The sequence below is a fragment of the Hyperolius riggenbachi genome, chromosome 9, assembly GCF_040937935.1.
Source record: "Hyperolius riggenbachi isolate aHypRig1 chromosome 9, aHypRig1.pri, whole genome shotgun sequence".
Lineage (NCBI taxonomy): Eukaryota > Metazoa > Chordata > Amphibia > Anura > Hyperoliidae > Hyperolius > Hyperolius riggenbachi.
In genome coordinates this window covers 59,521,994-59,543,460 of record NC_090654.1, presented here as the reverse complement: position 1 = coordinate 59,543,460, position 21,467 = coordinate 59,521,994, and the positions used below count along the sequence as shown (strand labels likewise).

Sequence of the window (21,467 nt, the reverse complement as noted above, 5' to 3'; positions counted from 1 at the left end):
TTCGGCAGATAATCGTTCACTGTCAGCAGTGTGTACAGAGCTATTAACGTTTATTACAAAAGATGTGTCCTGAAGTCTATGGTGGATGCATCCACCATCGCTTAACAATCCGACTGTTTACTGTATCATTTGTAGTTTGTTACTGGTCTTTTACATCACATGTAAATTATCTTGAAAGCTAGATGGCGGAACAATCGTTCACTGGTCATTCGACATGATCTGTCTTTCTGTGTGTACAAAGCTTATGAATGTATCAGGGTACTCCTTCCTTTCTACTGTATCCAGTGTACCCTCACCTCTTAGACTGTCAGTTTGAAGACGAAAGGTTGGTCCTCCTTCCCTCCTACTGTACCCCATGCTCAGCCCTTAAAGCGCACCTAAGATGAAAGGGGGGGGGGGGGAGGGGGGATTATACATACCTGGAGCTTCCTCCAGCCTCCTCCAGGCTTGTCCCTCCCTCGCCATCCTTCTCCGCCTCCTGGATCTTCTGCAATTGGCCCCACATTGGACCAGCCAGCGCAGCCACAGTCCGGCTGCAAGCGCTCCTCCGTCCTGCGCAGGCGCAGAACGCTCCCGGCGACCGGAGCGCCACAGGTGAGCATGCAGCCTGGCCACACATGCAAGGTACGCCCCGGGCCAGAGGACTTTCCGGGGCCAATTGCAGAAGATCCAGAAGGCGGAGGAGGTCGGCGAGGGAGCGACAAGCCTATCAGGGGGCTGGAGGAAGCCCCAGGTATGTATAATCCCCCCCTTCATCTCATGTTTACTTTAAACTGTAAGCATGGTCAAGCAGGTTCCTCTTCCTCTCCTACTTTATTCAGCATACCCACACAAAAAAGCAAAAGCATGATGTAGCAAGGCCTTCTTCCCCTTCTACTGTATACTGTGAGCCCTCTCTCCTATGATATTCCGTGTATATAGGGGTGTATGCTGAGTTGTTGCTTTATTTATGAGTGTATGCTCTGTCATGTGGGTGCAGGGTCAATTTTGCTGAATAAACAGGTGAACTCTCTGTGATGTAAATGTCATGTAGCTGTTGCTGTATATATGGTTGTAGACTGTGCTTCGGGGTGTTAAGTCTCGGTAACATCAGGTTGCAGTCAGGACAGACTTATCCCATCAATCAACGCCCTATTAAAGGCACAGCCAGTTCTGGCTTCAGTTCTCTGGAATGTAATCCAAGCAGGAGAATTTCCTTCAATAGACTCCATTGAATCTTCACATCTTTCAGTTCCTGCTTTTCACTGTTTGTGGCCAGTACAGGAAGGGATATACACATAAAATATACATGGCAGTGATACATGCTGTACATAAAATATGCATGCTTGGTTGTGCACAGCGCAGAGGTAACTGGGTACATCACACCTGGAAACCTCTGATCATTATGTTGAAGAAATTCTATAAAGATCCAACGAGATTTATCTATCATCAAACACTGAGGAACTCCTCTATCTCCTGTTAGGATCTGTTTCGCCCACATTGTGCGGCTTTTCCATTTCTTGTCAGGGTAACAGGCTGTCCACATTGTTCAACTCTTCTTTCTCCTGTTCGATTATGGTGCTTTTCACAAGGCACAGTTCTTTTACAGTATATCCTGCTGAATATGGGGCTGCTCACACATTACAGTTCTATCTTGTCAGGATATGGGGCAGCCCTCTGTTTTGCCCAAATTATACAATTCTTCTGTTGTCTGTCAGAATATGTGGCAACCCAAATTTCGCAGATATTCTGTTTCCTGTCAGGATATGGGCAGCCAGCTCACATTCCACAGATCTTATGTTTCCTGTCAGGATATGGGACAACTAACACAGAAGGGTTTTTTTTTCTACTTCCTGTCAGGATATGGGACAGTCCATACTACAACGTACCATTTCCTGTCAGGATATGGGACATCCCACATTTTACAGTCCTTAGGGTTCTTGTCAGGATATGGGACAGCCCACTAGCACAATTCTGTTTCCTGTCAAAAATGGGCCAGCCCACATTTCAAAGATCTTCTGTTTCCGGTCACGATATGGGACAACCTACATTTTACTGTTCTCCTGTTTTTTCTCAGGATATGGGACAGCCCATTGGCACAGATCTATTTCCTGTCAGGATATGGAGGAGCTCGTGTAGCACAGTTCTTTAATTTCCTGCCAGGATATGGAACAGCCCAAATGTTGCAGATCTTTTGTTTCCTCTCAAGATATAGACCAGCCCACACTGAACAGTTCTTTTGTGTGCTGTCAGGATACGGAAACCCCACTATTTTGCAGTTCTTTTGTTTCTTGTTAGGATATGTGGTGGACCTCTGTCTGGTGCTGTGCACACTGTGCAATTCTTCTGTTTCCTGTAAGGATATTGCACAACCCATTTTGCATATTCTTGTATTTCCTGTTTCTGGATATAGGCCAGCACACATTTTGCAGTTCCTATGTTTCTTGCCAAAATATGGGACAGTCCACTTGCACGATTATTCTTTTTCATGTCAGGGTATAGTGTACTGTTCATTAAGCCAGTACCTCTTCAATACGGAGTCCTTGGGCAAGACTCCCTAACACTGGGAGGCCTACTGAGTGTGCCCGTAGTGGCTGCAGCTCTCAAGTGCTTTGAGTCCAACAGGAGAAAAGCACTATAAATGTTGGAGTTATTATTATATATGGGACAGCCCTCTATATGGAGCTGCCCACACTGTGCAATTCTTTTATTTCCTGTCAGGATATGGGCACTTAACATTAAACAGCTCTTCCATTTCTTGTTAGGTCTTGTATTTCCTGTCAGAATAAAATATAATATCCAATAAAACCTAAAAAATAAATAAACAACCTCAACAAATAAAACAAAATATAATGGGAGTTGGCACTCCAGTAAATGCTATACATCCCAGTTTACTGCTAGATACTATAATTCCAACGTTTCGAGGCAAACGCTCTCTGATCCTAACCTACTGTACAGAAGAAGGACCAGCCTCCTAAACCCCCACTCAAAGTCATCTATGGAGATGTTTAACTTTGAGGGTAGTGACAACCCCCACTGTGTAGACACCGGTGCTCCTTCCTACATTAGCAGCAATCTCAACAGCCCCCCCGTTCTCCAGGACACTTCTTGCCCTAAAGTCCAAAAGTGGAGAAAGATAGAGTGACAGACCATCACAGCCTCTTACGCACCACCTTATGTCGTGCTTCCACGTTGCTGTGCTCCTGGCCATGCAATCCCCATGCTGTAGAGATGCCTGTTCATTACTAAACAATGAGAAAGAGGAACAGTTAAAACAATGAGTAACAATGATCCCAGCAACATGGCTACCAGAAGTCAAAGAATCCCTTGGCCTTGGTAGGAAGTGACCGTCCTAGAAGCAGAGGCTGACCTAGATGATAAAAGAGAAGCAATGAGATGTCCTCAACAGAGGAGAGATAAAACACACACTGGGAGCTGCAGAAGACTCAAGCTGAAATAAGAGACATCTGTCTGGCATCAGTCAAAAGCATTCAGGAAAGCTCAATAGAAAAGGAACATATTTTTGCATGTATCAAAAGCAGGCAGAAGCCACCCCCCCCCCCCCTTCAGTCTAGGTAGCGGGATGACCCCTTCCCTCCAGTGTAGGTAGCCAGATGACCCTTCCCTCTAGTATAGGTAGACTGATGACTCAGTATAGGTAGCCAGCTCGCCTTCACACCGCAGCAGTGTCACTCATTTCTCCACTTATATCCAGTGCAGAAGCTTCCACTTCCTTTCCATCTCCAATGCTGCCCAAGTCCATAGCCACTGGCCACAATGCAAACGTGCACTGAGAGCAAGGTGGCCGCTGCATAGGCGGCTAGCAGCAGAGCACAGCGGTCAGGCACTCACCTGATTTCCCTGCATTGCAGCATTTGCAAGCTTGCAAATGCTGTGCCAGTTTAGCCTGCTGCTTTGGTGTCCTTGCTCCTGTGGTGCCCTAGGCCATGGCCTAGGTGGCCTTGGCCTAAATCCGGCCCTGCAACATATAACATTGTTAAAATATACTGACTTTGTTAACAATCAGATCTAGAAAAGAGAAATATCATGCAAAATTCAAGTTAAAAGAAAAAAGAAGGTAAAGCAACTACATTATTCCAGCCACCTTGAAAAAAGACCTTCCAATAGCAGGGCTGTGAAATCAGAACAAAAATATTCCGACTCCAACCCCTCAGTTTATGAAACCACCAACTCTGACTTGGAGTACCCAAAAATTGCTCCAACTCCTCGACTCCGACTCCACAGCCCTTGCAGGGCTATGGGGTAGGTACAAAAATCATCCAACTCCAACTCCTCAGTTTATGAAACCCCCGACACCCGACTCCATGTACCCAAAAATTAATCCGACTCTGACTCCCAAGATACATACATAACCATATTATGCCAGTCCGCCCCAGCTATGTAGAAGACAATCAAATACTGGCCTGTTCAGACTATATGCGTTCCTAGCCGTTTTCAGGGAACGCGTACTGGTACCAAAAACGCATAGAAACGGCTCGTAATGCTTTTTAATGGGGTAGTTCACATGTATGCGTATGAGACGCATACGTTTCTCATCCGCATTGCTGCACGCAGTTCTGTGCGATACGCATAGAAACGGACGCAATGAAAGTCTATGGACGCGTATCAAATACGCGTACTATTGCGTTTTTAGCGTCCGTTTTCCTCTGCGGTTCCCATAATTCTTTTTTTCCCCCTGGGTCACGTGTTTGTGCAAAACGCAATAGAAAACGCATTCAAACGCAAGAAAAACGCATGCGTTTTTCAACTTGCGTTTCTTTAAATTTATACGCGTTCTACAAACGCAGCAAGTATGAACAGGCCCTAATTTATTAGACAAATAGGGATTCCAGAAGGTAAACAGTCTGCCAGAGCCCAGACAAGGGGTCCTTATGCAGTAGCAAGAATCTAATTGAAACAACTTGCAACCACAAGGAAATGTGTTAAGGCAGAAATATTAGTTGTTATTCAGTGCTTTCTTTTTTATGTTAATAAAAGCCAAAAACCTCTGATTTGACTTGTGATAATGTGATAATGCCAACAAGATATTGCCTACTAAGATGCACACTGGGAGATTTACATTAGCAGAGTTTGTAGGCAGCCACACTGAATCTCTATTACTCCATTCCTATGCAATTGAAGAAACTACCACTTCTTAAAGGGATACTGTAGTGGGGTTGGGGGAAAATGAGTTAAAGTGGCTGGATGGTGTACTGGTTAAGGGCTCTGCCTCTGACATGGGAGACCTGGGTTCGAATCTCGGCTCTGCCTGTTCAGTAAGCCAGTAATTCAGTAAGGAGTTCATTGGACAAGACTCCCTAACACTGCTACTGCCTACTGAGTGCGCTCTAGTGGCTGCCTCGCAAGCGCTTTGAGTCCGACAGGAGAAAGGCGCTATACAAATACTGCCATTACTGCCATTACCCAGGGCTTCTAATGGTCCCCCACAGACATCCTGTACTGGCACAGCCACTCCCCAATGCTCTGGCCCCGCCTCCGGTTCACTTCTGGAATTTCAGACTTTAAAGTCTGAAAACCACTGCGCCTGCGTTGCCGTGTCCTCACTGCTGCTGATGTCAACAGGAGCATACTGTGCAGACCCAGTATGGTCTGTGCCTGCGCCGTATGCTCCTGGTGACATCAGGGGGAGCGAGGACACGGCAACGCAAGCGCAGTGGTTTTCAGACTTTAAAGTCTGAAATTCCAGAAGTGAACCAGAGGCGGGGCCGGAGCATCGGTGAGTAGCTGCGCAGGCACAGGATGCCTGCGGGGGAACATTAGAAGCCCCAGGTAAGTTCAACTCATTTTCCTCCGACCCCCCCTACAGTATCCCTTTAAAGAAATCTTTGTGGACGAGCTCTTAACAAAGAGGAACTTCTGATATAGGAGAAACAATGCCTAGATTAAACATGTATTAAATAATACTGCCTGGTTGAATATGAAAATGCGATCTTAGGTTTAAAAAAAACAAACAAAAACATAATGGGGTACAGGTCTACTTTAACCCTTTTACTGCCACAAAACAACATGACTCCAAGTAAAATTGTACACTTCACTGACACCATTCCTGAGATCCACCTCATCAAGGCTGTCAAAATAAAACATAGAAACTGATGGCAGCATAAGCTGCCAAAGGCTTGTTTAAAATAGATTGTTCTGCTTCTTTTTCATGTTTAGGAGTGATCAGGGATGCTGTCTAGCTGCCCAATCACCCATATCAACTGTAGTGTGCGCTCTACTCACGGCAACTTAACCGCTGTTTAGTGTATATGCTCCCTAATGAGAACCATTTTCACCTGCTAGGGTCCCCCTCTACTAACCCACATGAAAAAGAACTAGTCTAGTTGAGGGGACGCAGAGGGAATCCTCATAAGTCAATAGCTGCTCCACGCTCGCACCAATTTGGTCGTGTCCACTAATTTGTAAGAAATAGGAGGCCCAGCGGGAAACGCTATCCAAATTGCATACCATGACCTTCAGGCATGCAACTTTACTAAACCTATTTGGTTGTTGCCATGTATTTTGTTTCCTGCTGGGCCCCCTATTTCTTTCAAATTAGTGGTTGCAACCAAATTTCTCCGAGCAGGGAGCGGCAATTGTCCTATGAGGTTTGCTGCTGGGTCCCCTCAACTAGACTACCACCCATGAAGTGACGATGTAATGTATACATCTACTGAAAATGCGTGGAAAGATCAAATTTTCCCATGAAGCAGTGTGGTCCCATCACCCTCACTACATTGATCCAGAGACTATAAGGCTCCCTCTCACCGTCTCCAAGAAGTCTTCTGCGAGAACCATGCTCAGTCTCTGCAACCAAAAGAAGGGAGAGCTGCACGACTGCTTCTTGGTATGCCAGGCTACAAGCCTGATCAAACATTTAGGTGCAACATTAAAGAGACACTGAAGCGAAAACAAAATGATGATATAATGAGTTGGTTGTGTAGTACGGATAATTAGTAGAACATTATTAGCAAAGAAAATATTCTCATATTTTTATTTTCAGTTATATAGTGTTCTTTTAGAACACTGCATCATTCTCTAATTTGCAGTTTACACACTACTCAGCATTCTAAATGTTTTTACAGAGCAGGCCAGTAAACTTTTGAACTGTCCTCTGGAGAGAAAAAGAAAATACAGTGACTGACAGTTGAGATAACAAGCTTCAGAAGACAGAGCTCTCTGCGACTTTGAAAGTCGTGGAGCTCAATGGCTCTTTTGCATAGATAGCAACTGGAGTTTCTTAACTCTTCCTGTACTGGAAACAATATTAGACGTATGTCTCTGCTCCTAATGTTTTATTTCTTAACTGTACTACACATACAAATCATTATATCATAATTATTGTTTCGCTTCAGTGTCTCTTTAACCTCCCTGGCGGTATATTAAAAACCGCCAGGGGGCAGCGCTGCCGGTTTTTTTTTTTAAATCATGTAGCGAGCCGAGGGCTCGCTACATGATAGCCGCTGCTCAGCCTCATCCCCCCAGCCCCTCCGGCGATAGGCGATCAGGAAATCACGTTCAAAGAACGGGATTTCCTGGAGGGCTTCCCCCGTCGCCATGGCGACGGGGCAGGATGACGTCACCGACGTCATGGACGTCGTGACGTCTAAGGGAGTCCCGATCCACCCCTTAGCGCTGCCTGGTGCTGATAGGCCAGGCAGCGCAGGGGTCTAGGGGGGGGAGGGCTGTACGGCAGCGCGGATAGCGGCGATCGAGCGCGGGGCGGCGGCGATCGGGGTTACCGCCAAGGAGGTTAAGGAGGACTATAGGACAATTTTTTTTTTTTTTACATTTTACTGCACTCCCACCTCAGGTATGAGGGACTTTTAATATTTTTAATGAAAATATAGTAGTGTGGGTTATATAATGATCACAATGATCATGCATCTGAAGAGCCTTCCTGTCACTTACTACTGCCTTCCCTCATTCACACAGCTTCTGGGAGCCTCCATGGCCTCTCTGCATCTCCCAGTGAGCTGAGTACCCCTGCATGTGCTATATGTCATTGTATGCGGCAAGTGCCGAGAATGTATGAATCAGAGGGTTAGGAGTGATGTCTGGAGAGCAGCAAATGTGGTCACATGGGACATGGGAGGTGGGGCCACCACGGCACTTCAGCTTGGCCTCTCTCCACTGAATCAACATCCAAATACAGAATAATCCATGGGGGGGAGCCATGGAGGAAATCACTTTTGTTAGGTAAGCAGAAGTGCTTTTTCCTTAGATGTTACCAACTGTACCTATTTGTCAACAAGTGCAAAGAAGCAGCACGAGTAGAGGCCCACTTTTTTTTTTTTTATCAAGATGGACTTAACACAGTTTTACAGTTAATTCAAGCATATTATCAAATCCATCACTATACAGGATTGTATGGTTTATGGCCAGTGTTAGGGCTTGTTCATACTATACATATAACAGAATGATCCGCCCTAGTCACCCACTCTTTTCCATTTAACTGAATGTGCCCACTGCAAAGTTTGTGGCATTTCCGTGTGCTATGAAGTTGCATCCTGTTAATATGTATATTGTTGAGGTGAAGGATCCCTTGGAGCAATGAAACACATTGTTTAAAGGGAATCACTTGACTAAAGGGAATGACTTGACTAAAGGGAATCACTTGAATGCATTTAACATTTTAGTAAATGGTGTCACAGGCAACAGGAGCAATGTTGCTTCACTACTAGCTGAAACGCTGTTGACGTTTCGTTGTTAGTGATGGACCAACAAACCATTCTGTAGCTAGCAACACATTGCATTATAATATGAAATACTTTTGTAAGAGTTATCAGTAGCGGTGTTTCCACAGTAAAGGAATGGACTATATGCCAAGGCCCTTACACTAACCCATCATGCAATGGCTCTCACCTTCATCCTTTAAAGCAAACTTGTAACAACATGCCCCCTCCCCCGAAAAAAAAAAGTTACAGTAGATATTTATCTTAGTAGAGGCAAACCTCTAGATCAGGGATCCCCAAACGTTTTTAGTCAAGGGCCGATTCAAACTACTTTAGACTGCTGGGGGGCCGGAGTGTACATAAAATGATGTAGAAAAACATTACATTGAACCTACGTAGTGTAAACAGCGCCTGAAACACAATCCTCCCCCCACCCCCCCACGCAAAGCAAAATACATACTGTATTTTAAAAAGTCCCCCCAAAACAACTCCCTTTCCCCAGTAATTGCAAGGATTGCAAATTATCCACCCCTACACACACACACACACACACACTGTTTTTATATTTCCTCTAACCACCCCACCACCACCACCACTACCACAAAGTTTTTGCGCACCAGACAGTGAAGCATACCCAAGTGATAACCTGCCATACAATTGGATAGCAGTGCCACCTAATGCGGAATTGGATTGGAAGCCAGCGAATTACTTCTTGCTGGCTTCCATGTGGAAATGTGGTGCCAGCACTGCTGCCACATCTATAAGTAATACATTTTGTGAGGAGGGCCAGTAAAAAAGCCTCAGTGGGCCGCATTCGGCCTGCGGGGCCTTAGTTTGAGGACCACTGCTCTAGATGGTCCCGATGCTTCCCAGGTACTCTTTGACCCTACCGCCGATGGCCATGACCCTCTTCTTGTTCATGGCTGCACTCCCTTTCGTATATGAGTTTGGTTGTATTGTGCATGCACAAGTATGGCTGTAACACAAAGCCGCTTATGAACGAGTAGCTTTGGCTTACTGCACAGGCACAGTGGCACTCTCGCATGCACAGTAAGGACACACTTGTACATGGAGGGGAGCAAGGCCACATGCTCTTGTCGAATATATGCAGAGGGACACTGCACAGGAACGGTGGGCTCACGCATGGATAGTGATGAACTGTTTTCCACAATAATCACTTTGAAAATCATAGATCATAATTAAGCATGCATGCACTTCTCACAAATAAAATAGGCAGAGTGCCCCACCTCCCCCTCAGAAAAAAAAAACATAAAAGGCAGCATATCTCACAAACAACATGTATCCTAAACAACATAATTAGGCAATACATCCTTCCAAACAAAATTATTAGGCAGCATGTCCACACAAAAAACATAATTAAAGCAGACAACATAATTAGGCAGCATATCCCCCAAAACATACCATATATAGTCGAATACAAGTCGACCTCGTGTATATGTTGGCTCCAATATGCAACCGTCTTAAGCTGGAAAAAATGTTTGACTCAAGTATAAGTCTACCCAGCAAAGTTAATGGCTGCACTTGGGGCTCAGGAGGAGTTATTAACTGCACTGCATACAGTATTGCAGTCATTAACCCTTTCTGTCCCATAAGTGCAGCCAATACATCCTCCAGGTCCCCAAGTGCTGCAATTATTGACTGCCTTTTATACAGCCCAGTATTTCCCCCCTGCCCCTTTCCTTGTTAACTTGTTGTGGCAAGGACTTTTGGACCTGTGTTTTCTTGGCATTTCCTTTCCTCAAAGTATCACTTACCACTGGGTAAATTGCTGCAAGTGGGAATGTCACTATTAATACACACATTACTCAGTGTGCTCATTGTTGCCCATGACTTGTGTATAAGTCTACCCCTATACTTATAGACTTATACTCGAATATATACAGTAATAAGGCAGTGTGGCCACAAAAGACAATTCGGCAGTTTGCTCCCCCAAAACACAAACAAAAAAAAATCATTCTTGTTCCGTGGTACTTAAAGCGGACCCAAACCAAACATTTTTCTAATTCAAAATATTTAGTTGCATCACTGTGACACATACAAAGATAAATAAACACTCCTTCAAGCCTATGAGCATTTCAGTGCATGCTTTTCACCCTTCTCTTTGCAGAACTAGGGTCATACAGGTGGCAGCCATTATTTCTGAGCTTAGTAGGAGGTTTTAGATCATGGGTGTGTTTGTCATCAGCTACCCTCCCTCACAGGGGCATCGTGTATGTGAAATCTCACACAAGCTGAGATCACCTTCCCTGTGACATCATCAGTAGCAGCCTGGGTTTTGTTGTTTATCTCCACCAGTCTGCTGGATTCTGTCCTGGCAATATGAAAGAAAGGGAAGGGTTCCTCCAATAAATGTAAAATATTTTATATTCGTCATCATGCAAATGAAAAAAGGCTGCTATTTATTATTATAAGTTAGGAAATACATTTTATTTCTTTAATTTGGGTCCACTTTAACCTCCTTAGCGGTAACCCCGAGCTGAGCTCGGGGTAAGCCGCCGCGGAGGATATCTCAGCGATTCCTGTCCTGTAAATTGCTGTACGCGCAGCCAGCACTTTGCTAGCTGCGCGTCCAGCTCGATCGCCGCCGCTCTGCGGAGATCGTCCGCACGCAGCGGTGGAAGAGGCCCCCGCCAGAGCCCTGCGCAGCCCGGACCAATCAGTCCCGGGCAGCGCAAAGGGCTGGATCGGATGGGTCTGACGTCAGGACGTCGGCTGACGTCCATGACGTCATTCCGATCGTCGCCATGGCGACAGGAGAAGCCAAACAGTAGATCGCGTTCTATACGCGATCTCCTGTTTACTTTTGTGGCCGGCGGCGATCGGACTAGAGGGACACATGCGCCCTCTAGTGGTGTTTTATGTAGCTACCACTCAGGTAGCTACATGAAACAAAAACATTTTTTTTTTTTAAAGTGCAATGCAGCCTCCTTGGCGGAAAAATTGAACCGCCAAGGAGGTTAAATAAACAATAAAGTCACCACACTCATCTTCCAGCTCACCTATGTCCTGCAGACTCCACGTATTTACTAACTAATCTCCCGTGTGTCGGCTGGACCATAATAAAGTGCTAGGTGATGCGACTGCAGGACATATCACTCTGCATCACCCGAGACTATCATCATAGCAAGGTTAGAACAGAATATACAGGTTTTTGGAGCACAACATTTTGTCAGTCTTCTAGAGGTAGGCTTTAGAATCGTTGTTCCCCTATTTTGGTATATTGCACGTAAATGATATCACTAGTCTTGATGCATTATGATATCACTTCCTTGGGGAGGGTTATTTAAGCACCTTCTGTATGGTATGGATTACACCTAAGGAAACTCTCCATGTAGTGCATGTTATCTGCATGCTCTGTTACTGAAGCCTGTGGTTTGCTATCTCCCTTTTTCACTTAACATTTGCTTTAGTGAAACTGATCATTCCAGATCGGCTGGAAATCTAGTGAGTTCCCTACATCCCTGACCTCCTCTTTCACAATCTGTCATGGCTCTTTTTCTCTGTGGGATCTTCCAGTTCAGTGGTGCTTTAAGTATTATCTATCTACTAGTACTGGTTGGTAGACCAGGTAACTCATAGATAACAGGAAAATGTTGATTGTTTAACTAATTTACACGAAAACTGCAAAAGTGTACGTATGCCTAAACATAAATCATTGATGAGGGTAACCTGAGAGAATGAAAGGATCCATGTGACCACTAGATAGAAACTAATGATGTCAAGGGCCACAGCGACTTGCACAGTCTGCTCTTTCAGTATACATATACACTCCCCAACCCCCACCCCATCGCTAAATCCTGGTTTATTTCTACCATCCCTGTTCCGGGAAAGAAAGCAAGACCTTGAAAGCTGCTTTTTTTCAGGAATCTCCTAAAACGATTTATGCCGTGCTTGCAGTTTTTGAATTTCTTAAAATTCCATTGAAACTGCTTAAAGGGAACCCAAGCCGAAGGTCGGGTTCAAAAAGAGATAGTTACCCAAACAGAAGGAAGTCTCAGGATTCTATTCATGCTTCCCCTCGTTTGATGTCCCCCCTTAGTCAGTGCGGCCCCCCTCCACTCCTCTCTTGTGACGAGCTTGGCCATGCAGTAGCTGCGCGTACACGAGCGGCTCCAGCTTATTGCGCATGCGTGGCCACGCTGATGGAGGAGAAGGTGCACAGCCCTGATATGATTGGCCAATCTTCCGGGGTCGTGCTCAGCAACCAGTGACATCAGAGCACAGAGGGAAGCCTCAATAGGATCTAGTAAATTTTAGTAGATGTGATTCTCCATTGACTTTCATTAGATGTACAGCGAATGTGTTTTTACACATTCACAAAATGCACCGGAATTTTAGTAAGTGTAGACCCTGCCTAACTCACTGCATGCAAGCTTTGAATGAACATATATGGTATAACAGGTACAGTGGCTGCTGCAGTACAGGCACATTATAACGTGTATGTGAGGCAACATGCACATTGTGAATACAGCCAGAACTGGGTTACACTGACTCAATTACTATCCTGCTCCTATATACACCTCACATTACTGCTTCCCCTGTATAACCCCCCCCCCCCCCCACACACACACACACACACACACCTTATCACTACCAACCCTGTATAACCTCCATTACTGCTGCCCCTGTATAACCCCCATCACTGCTGCCCCTGTATATACCCCATCACTGCTGCCCCTGTATAACCCCCATCACTGCTGCCCCTGTATATACCCCATCACTGCTGCCCCTGTATATACCCCATCACTGCTGTCCCTGTATACACCTCCCATCACTGCTGCCCCTGTATACACCTCCCATCACTGCTGCCCCTGTATACACCTCATCACTGCTGTCCCTGTATAACCCCCATCACTGCTGCCCCTGTATACACCTCCCATCACTGCTGCCCCTGTATACACCTCCCATCACTGCTGCCCCTGTATACACCTCCCATCACTGCTGCCCCTGTATACACCTCCCATCACTGCTGCCCCTGTATACACCTCATCACTGCTGTCCCTGTATAACCCCCATCACTGCTTCCCCTGGCTGTATACATGCCCCATTATTACTGTCCCTGTATACACTCACCCAAAGGATTATTAGGAACACCTGTTTAATTTCTCATTAATGCAATTATCTAATCAACCAATCACATTTCAGTTGCTTCAATGCATTTAGGAGTGTGGTCCTGGTCAAGACAATCTCCTGAACTCCAAACTGAATGTCAGAATGGGAAAGAAAGGTGATTTAAGCTATTTTGAGCGTGGCATGGTTGTTGGTGCCAGATGGGCAGGTCTGAGTATTTCACAATCTGCTCAGTTACTGCGATTTTCAAGCACAACCATTTCTAGGGTTTAAAAAGAATGGTGTGAAAAGGGAAAAACATCCAGTACGCGGCAGTCCTGTGGGCGAAAATGCCTTGTTGATGCTAGAGGTCAGAGGAGAATGGTCCGACTGATTCAAGCTGATAGAAGAGCAACATTGACTGACTGAAATAACCACGCGTTACAACCGAGGTATGCAGCAAAGCATTTGCGAAGCCACAACACGCACAACCTTAAAGTGAACCTCCGGACTAAAAATCTACTCAGCAGAACTGAAAAGGATTGGTGTTTCTTTAACAGTTTCACAGCATCAGAACTTTGTTTTTCTTACCAAAGCATAATTTTTTGCTGTATTTTTATCTAAGCTCCACCCATCAAAGAAAAAAAGCCCGGGCTTTTTCCCCTGATGCTGTGCAGAGCATGATGGGATTTGCTATGTTGTTGTTTACGTTGCTTAGCAACTGGGAGGGGTGATCAGGACACAGGACAGTTGGAACTGGGTATCGTACTCCCTGTCACCTCATTACAACCAAAAAGATGGCTGCCATCATGAAATCAAACATTTGCCTGTTCTTTTAAAACAGGGTGGGTAAGAGATTATATTATCTATCTATTTTAAATAGCATAAACAATGTAACTTAATGAAAGTATGTTTGTTTAGGTTGAAGTTCCTCTTTAAGGCGGATGGGCTACAACAGTAGAAGACCCCACTGGGCACCACTCATCTCCACTACAAATAGGAAAAAGAGGCTACAATTTGCATGAGCTCACCAAAATTGGACAGTTGAAGACTGGAAAAACGTTGCCTGGTCTGATGAGTCTCGATAGAGTCAGAATTTGTCGTAAACAGATTGAGAACATGGATCCATCATGCCTTGTTACCACTGTGCAGGCTGGTGGTGGTGTAATGGTGTGGGGGATGTTTTCTTGGCACACTTTAGGCCCCTTAGTGTCAATTGGGCAACGTTTGACCACATGAGGACCGCTGTGTTAAACCCCCCTAAACACCAGCCTGTTTTTTCCTTAATTGGCCACTACAGCTTTAAGGCCAAGCTGCAGGACCGCACAACATAGCACACGAGTGATCCCCCCCCTTTTCCCCCCACCAACAGAGCTCTCTGTTGGTGGGGTCTGATCGCTCCACATTTGTATTTTTTATATATAAATATTTATTTCCTTTGTTTTTGAATAAAAATTGCTCCCCTGCTCCCTCCCACCACCAGCCAATCAGGGTGATCAGCTGTCATAGGCTTCAGCCTATGACAGCCGATCACTATCCAGCCTATGGAGGGGACAGCCGTGTCACACGGCTGTCCCCAGTACAGCGCTGCTGTCGATCTCAGCGCTGTACATGTAAATAGACAGCAATTACGCCGTCTAACAGTCTTCCGAGCGGAAGAGGGGGCGCAGCTCCGCCCCCGGAGCAGGAGATGCGCACGCATCTTGCACGCGATCTCCTGCAAAGTGCAGCCCCAGGACTTGCCGCCAATTGGCGTTAGGCGGTCCTGGGGCTGCCGATGCGCCCACGCCCATGGGCGTGGAGCGGTCTTGAAGTAGTTAAAATGCCACAGGCTACCTGAGCATTATTTCTGACCATGTCCATCCCTTCATGACCACCATGTACACATCCTCTGATGGCTACTTCCAGCAGGATAATGCACCATGTCACGAAGCTCAAATCATTTCAGATTGGTTTCTTGAACATGACAATGAGTTCACTGTACTAAAATGGCCCCCACAGTCACCAGATCTCAACCCAATAGAGCATCTTTGGGATGTGATGGAACAGGAGCTTCGTGCCCTGGATGTGCATCCCACAAATCTCCATCAACTGCAAGATGCTATCCTATCAATATGGGCCAACATTTCTAAAGAATGCTTCCAGCACCTTGTTGAATCAATGCCACGTAGAATTAAGGCAGTTCTGAAGGTGAAAGGAGGTCAAACACGGTATTAGTATGGTGTTCCTAATAATCCTTTAGGTGAGTGTACATTTCCTATCACTGCTGCCCCTATATACACCCCATCATTGCTCCCTGCTGTCCCTGTATACACCTCATCACTGCTGTCATTGTATACACCTCCCATCACTGCTGCCCCTACAGGTATATACACCCCTATCACTGCTGTCCCTGTATACACCTCATCACGGCTGTCTCTGTATACACCTCATCACTGCTGTCCCTGTATACACCTCATCACTGCTGTCACTGTATACACCTCCCATCACTGCTGCCCCTACAGGTATATACACCCCTATCACTGCTGTCCCTGTATACACCTCATCACGGCTGTCTCTGTATACACCTCATCACTGCTGTCCCTGTATACACCTCATCACTGCTGTCACTGTATACACCTCCCATCACTGCTGCCCCTACAGGTATATACACCCCTATCACTGCTGTCCCTGTATACACCTCATCACGGCTGTCTCTGTATACACCTCATCACTGCTGTCCCTGTATACACCTCATCACTGCTGTCACTGTATACACCTCCCATCACTGCTGCCCCTACAGGTATATACACCCCTATCACTGCTGTCCCTGTATACACCTCATCACGGCTGTCTCTGTATACACCTCATCACTGCTGTCCCTGTATACACCTCATCACTGCTGTCACTGTATACACCTCCCATCACTGCTGCTCCTACAGGTATATACACCCCATCACTGCTGTCCCTGTATACACCTCCTATTACTGATGTCCCTGTATACACTGATCACTGCTTTCCCTGTATACACACCCCATCACTGCTCTCCTTGCATACACCCTCTTATCACTGATGTCCCTGTATACACCATTACTGCCATCTCTGTATACTCCAATCACTGCTCTGCCTGAATACACCCTATTTCTGCTGTCCCTATATACCCCACCCCCCCATCAATAATGCCCTTGTGTACACCTACCATCACTGCTCTCCCTGTATACACATGTCCCTGTATACCCCTGTCTATGTATACACCCTATCACTGCTGCCCTGTATACACCTCCCATTACTGTTGTTTCTGTATACACCCCTCCCCCCAATCACTGATGTCCCTGTATACAACACCACTGTTATTGCTGTCCTACCAAGTAATGGTGGCTAAGTACACATTCCTTGAAAGGCTTGTTCTGTTTAAGTGTACTCTAAAGGTGGCCATACACTTATAGATTTGCAGCAAATTCGACCATCAGATAGATTTCTGTCAGATGCCTGTCAAGTCGAACCAGACAGGAATCTATCTGATGTGTGCCACACACTAGGAACAGATTTCCAATAGATTTCAGAATAAAATCTATTGGAAATCAATCTAAATGCATTATTGGACCATTAGATCCAATGCAACTCTTTGGGCCATCGATCTGCTGCCAGCAGCAGATCAACCTAGATTTTCCAGCCAGTCAGATCGATTAAATCCATCAAAATCGGCCGCAAAATCGATGAGTGGCTGATTCGATATAATCGATTTGCGATCGATCAATCAATCGATGGCTGAAATCGACCAGTGTATGGGCCCCTTGAGAGATGTAGTAAGGTTGAAACTGCAGTCACAGGAAATATTTCTCATGTACACATAAATTAAGTTGTATTCACTATAAACAACCAGGCATAAGCAGAGATGTGCAAAACCTCTAAACATGTGCAGATAAGCTCCATTTATCTCATTCACTGCACACTACTGGGTGTCTGCAGTAAACACAGCTTTACTTACAGAGCTTCACCTTTCACCAACCCATAAAAAAATCTGTATGCAAATGTACTGTATTTTCAATCTACAGCACCACACAGTACTGCTTACTCCAAAATAGATAAATTTCCTAATACATAGCCCCTGTCAATGCAACACCCCAATATGCAGATCCCCTGATACCCCAATAAACAGTGCATCTGATATCCCAACACAGAGCCTCTAATACCCTAAAACACTGTGCATCTGATACCCCAATACACAGAGCCCCTGATACCTCAATACACAGAGCCTCTGATACCCCAATACACAGAGCCCGATACTTCAATACACAGAGCCCCTGATACCTCAATACACAGAGCCTCTGATACCCCAATACACAGAGCCCCTGATACCCCAATACACAGAGCCCGATACTTCAATACACAGAGCCCCTGATACCTCAATACACAGAGCCCCTGATACCTCAATATACAGAGCCCCTGATACCCCAATACACAGAGCCCCTGATACCTCAATACACAGAGCTTCTGATACCCCAATACACAGAGCCCCTGATACCCCAATACACAGAGCCTCTGATACCCCAATACACAGAGCCTCTGATATCCCAATACACAGATCCCCTAATACCCCAATACACAGATCCTCTAATACCCCAAATCACAGAGCCTCTGATACCCCAATACACAGAGCCTCTAATACCCCAATACACAGAGCCTCTGATACCCCAATACACAGATCCTCTAATACCCCAATACACAGATCCTCTAATACCCCAAATCACAGAGCCTCTGATACCCCAATACACAGAGCCCCTGATACCTCAATACACAGAGCCCCTGATACCTCAATACACAGAGCTTCTGATACCCCAATACACAGAGCCCTTGATACCTCAATACACAGAGCTTCTGATACCCCAATACACAGTGCCCCTGATACCCCAATACACCGAGCCCCTGATACCCCAATACACAGAGCCCCTGATACCCCAATACACAGAGCCTCTGAAACCCCAATACACAGATCCTATAATACCCCAATACACAGAGCCCCTGATACCCCAATACACAGAGCCTCTGATACCCCAATACACAGATCCTCTGATACCCCAATACACAGATCCTCTGATACCCCAATACACAGAGCCTCTGATACCCCAATACACAGAGCACCTGATACCCCAATACACAGAGCCTCCGATACCCCAATACACAGATCCTCTAATACCCCAATACACAGAGCCCCTGATACCTCAATACACAGAGCCTTTAATACCCCAATACGCAGTGCCTCTGATACCCCAATACACAGAGCCTCTGATACTCCAATACACAGATCCTCTGATACCCCAATACACAGAGCCCCTGATACCTCAATACACAGAGCCTCTGATACCCCAATACACAGAGCCCCTGATACCCCAATACACAGAGCCTCTGATACCCCAATACACAGAGCCTCTGATACTCCAATACACAGATCCTCTGATACCCCAATACACAGATCCTCTAATACCTCAATACACAGGGCCTCTGATATCCCATTACACTGTGCTTATAAGACCCACAGATTCTCTAATACCCCAATACTCAGTGCATCTGATACCCTAATACACAGTGCATTTGACAATCCAATAAAAAGTGCAATACACACAGCTTGACATATCAATACAAGGAGACCATGTCAATCCAATACACAAATCCCCTGATAATTCAATACCCAGTGCCACTGACAATCCAATACACAAATTACCGGACAATCCAATGACAGACCCCCTAGAAATTCAATATCCAGCGCCACTGACAATCCAATACACAAATCTCCTGATAATCCAATACCCAGTGCCACTGACAATCCAATACACAAATCTCCTGATAATCCAATACCCAGTGTCACTGACAATCCAATACACAAATCCCCTGATAATCCAATACCCAGTGCCACTGACAATCCAATACACAAATCCCTTGATAATCCAATACCCAGTGCCACTGACAATCCAATACACAAATCCCCTGATAATCCAATACCCAGTGCCACTGACAATCCAATACACAAATCCCCTGATAATGCAATACCCAGTGTCACTGACAATCCAATACACAAATCCCCTGATAATCCAATACCCAGTGCCACTGACAATCCAATACACAAATCCCCTGATAATCCAATACCCAGTGCCACTGACAATCCAATACACAAATCCCCTGATAATCCAATACCCAGTGCCACTGACAATCCAATACACAAATCCCCTAATAATCCAATACCCAGTGCCGCTGACAATCCAATACACCAATCCCCCGATAATCCAATACCCAGTGCTGCTCTCAATCCAATACACAAATCCCGATAATCCAATACCCAGTGCCACTGACAATCCAATACACCAATCCCCCGATAATCCAATACCCAGTGCCATTGACAATCCAGTACACAAATCCCCTGATAATCCAATACCCAGTGCCACTGACAATCCAATACACAAATCCCCTGATAATCCAATACCCAGTGCCACTGACAATCCAATACACAAATCCTCCGATATTCCAATACCCAGTGCTACTGACAATCCAATACACAAATCCCCCGATAATCCAATACACAGTGCTACTGACAATCCAATACACAAATCCCCGGGCAATCCAATACCCAGTGCCACTGACAATCCAATACACAAATCCCCTGATAATCCAATACACAGTGTTACTGACAATCCAATACACAAATCCCCCGATAATCCAATATTCAGTGCCACTGACAATCCAATACACAAATCCCCTGATAATCCAATACACAGTGCTACTGACAATCCAATACACAAATCCCCCGATAATCCAATATTCAGTGCCACTAACAATCCAATACACAAATCCCCTGATAATCCAATACCCAGTGCTACTGACAATCCGATACACAAATCCCCTGATAATCCAATATTCAGTGCCACTGACAATCCAATACACAAATCCCCCGAAAATCCAATACACAGTGCCACTGACAATCCAATACACAAATCCCCTGATAATCCAATACCCAGTGCCACTGACAATCCAATACACAAATCCCCTGATAATCCAATACCCAGTGCCACTGACAATCCAATACACCAATCCCCCGATAATCCAATACCCAGTGCTGCTCTCAATCCAATACACAAATCCCCTGATAATCCAATACACAGTGCCACTGACAATCCAGTACACAAATCCCCTGATAATCCAATACCCAGTGCCACTGACAATCCAGTACACAAATCCCCTGATAATCCAATACCCAGTGCCACTGACAATCCAATACACAAATCCCCTGATAATCCAATACCCAGTGCCACTGACAATCCAATACACAAATCCCCCGATAATCCAATACCCAGTGCTATTGACAATACAGTACACAAATCGCCTGATAATCCAATACCCAGTGCCACTGACAATCCAATACACAAATCCCCGGGCAATCCAATACCCAGTGCCACTGACAATCCAGTACACAAATCCCCTGATAATCCAATACCCAGTGCCACTGACAATCCAATACACAAATCCCCTGATAATCCAATACCCAGTGCCACTGACAATTCAATACACAAATCTCCTGATAATCCAATACCCAGTGCCATTGACAATCCAATACACAAATCCCCCGATAATCCAATATTCAGTGCCACTGACAATCAAATACCCAAATCCCCTGATAATCCAATACCCAGTGCCACTGACAATCCAATACACCAATCCCCTGATAATCCAATATTCAGTGCTACTGACAATCCAATACACAAATCCCCGGGC

General features: G+C 45.4%; 1 protein-coding gene across 17 annotated transcripts in view; it reads right to left on the bottom strand.

The window, feature by feature from the left end:
- Positions 1–21,467, bottom strand: part of ATP2B2 (ATPase plasma membrane Ca2+ transporting 2) — a 386,993-nt gene that overhangs the window by 145,772 nt on the left and 219,754 nt on the right. The window lies entirely within an intron of this gene.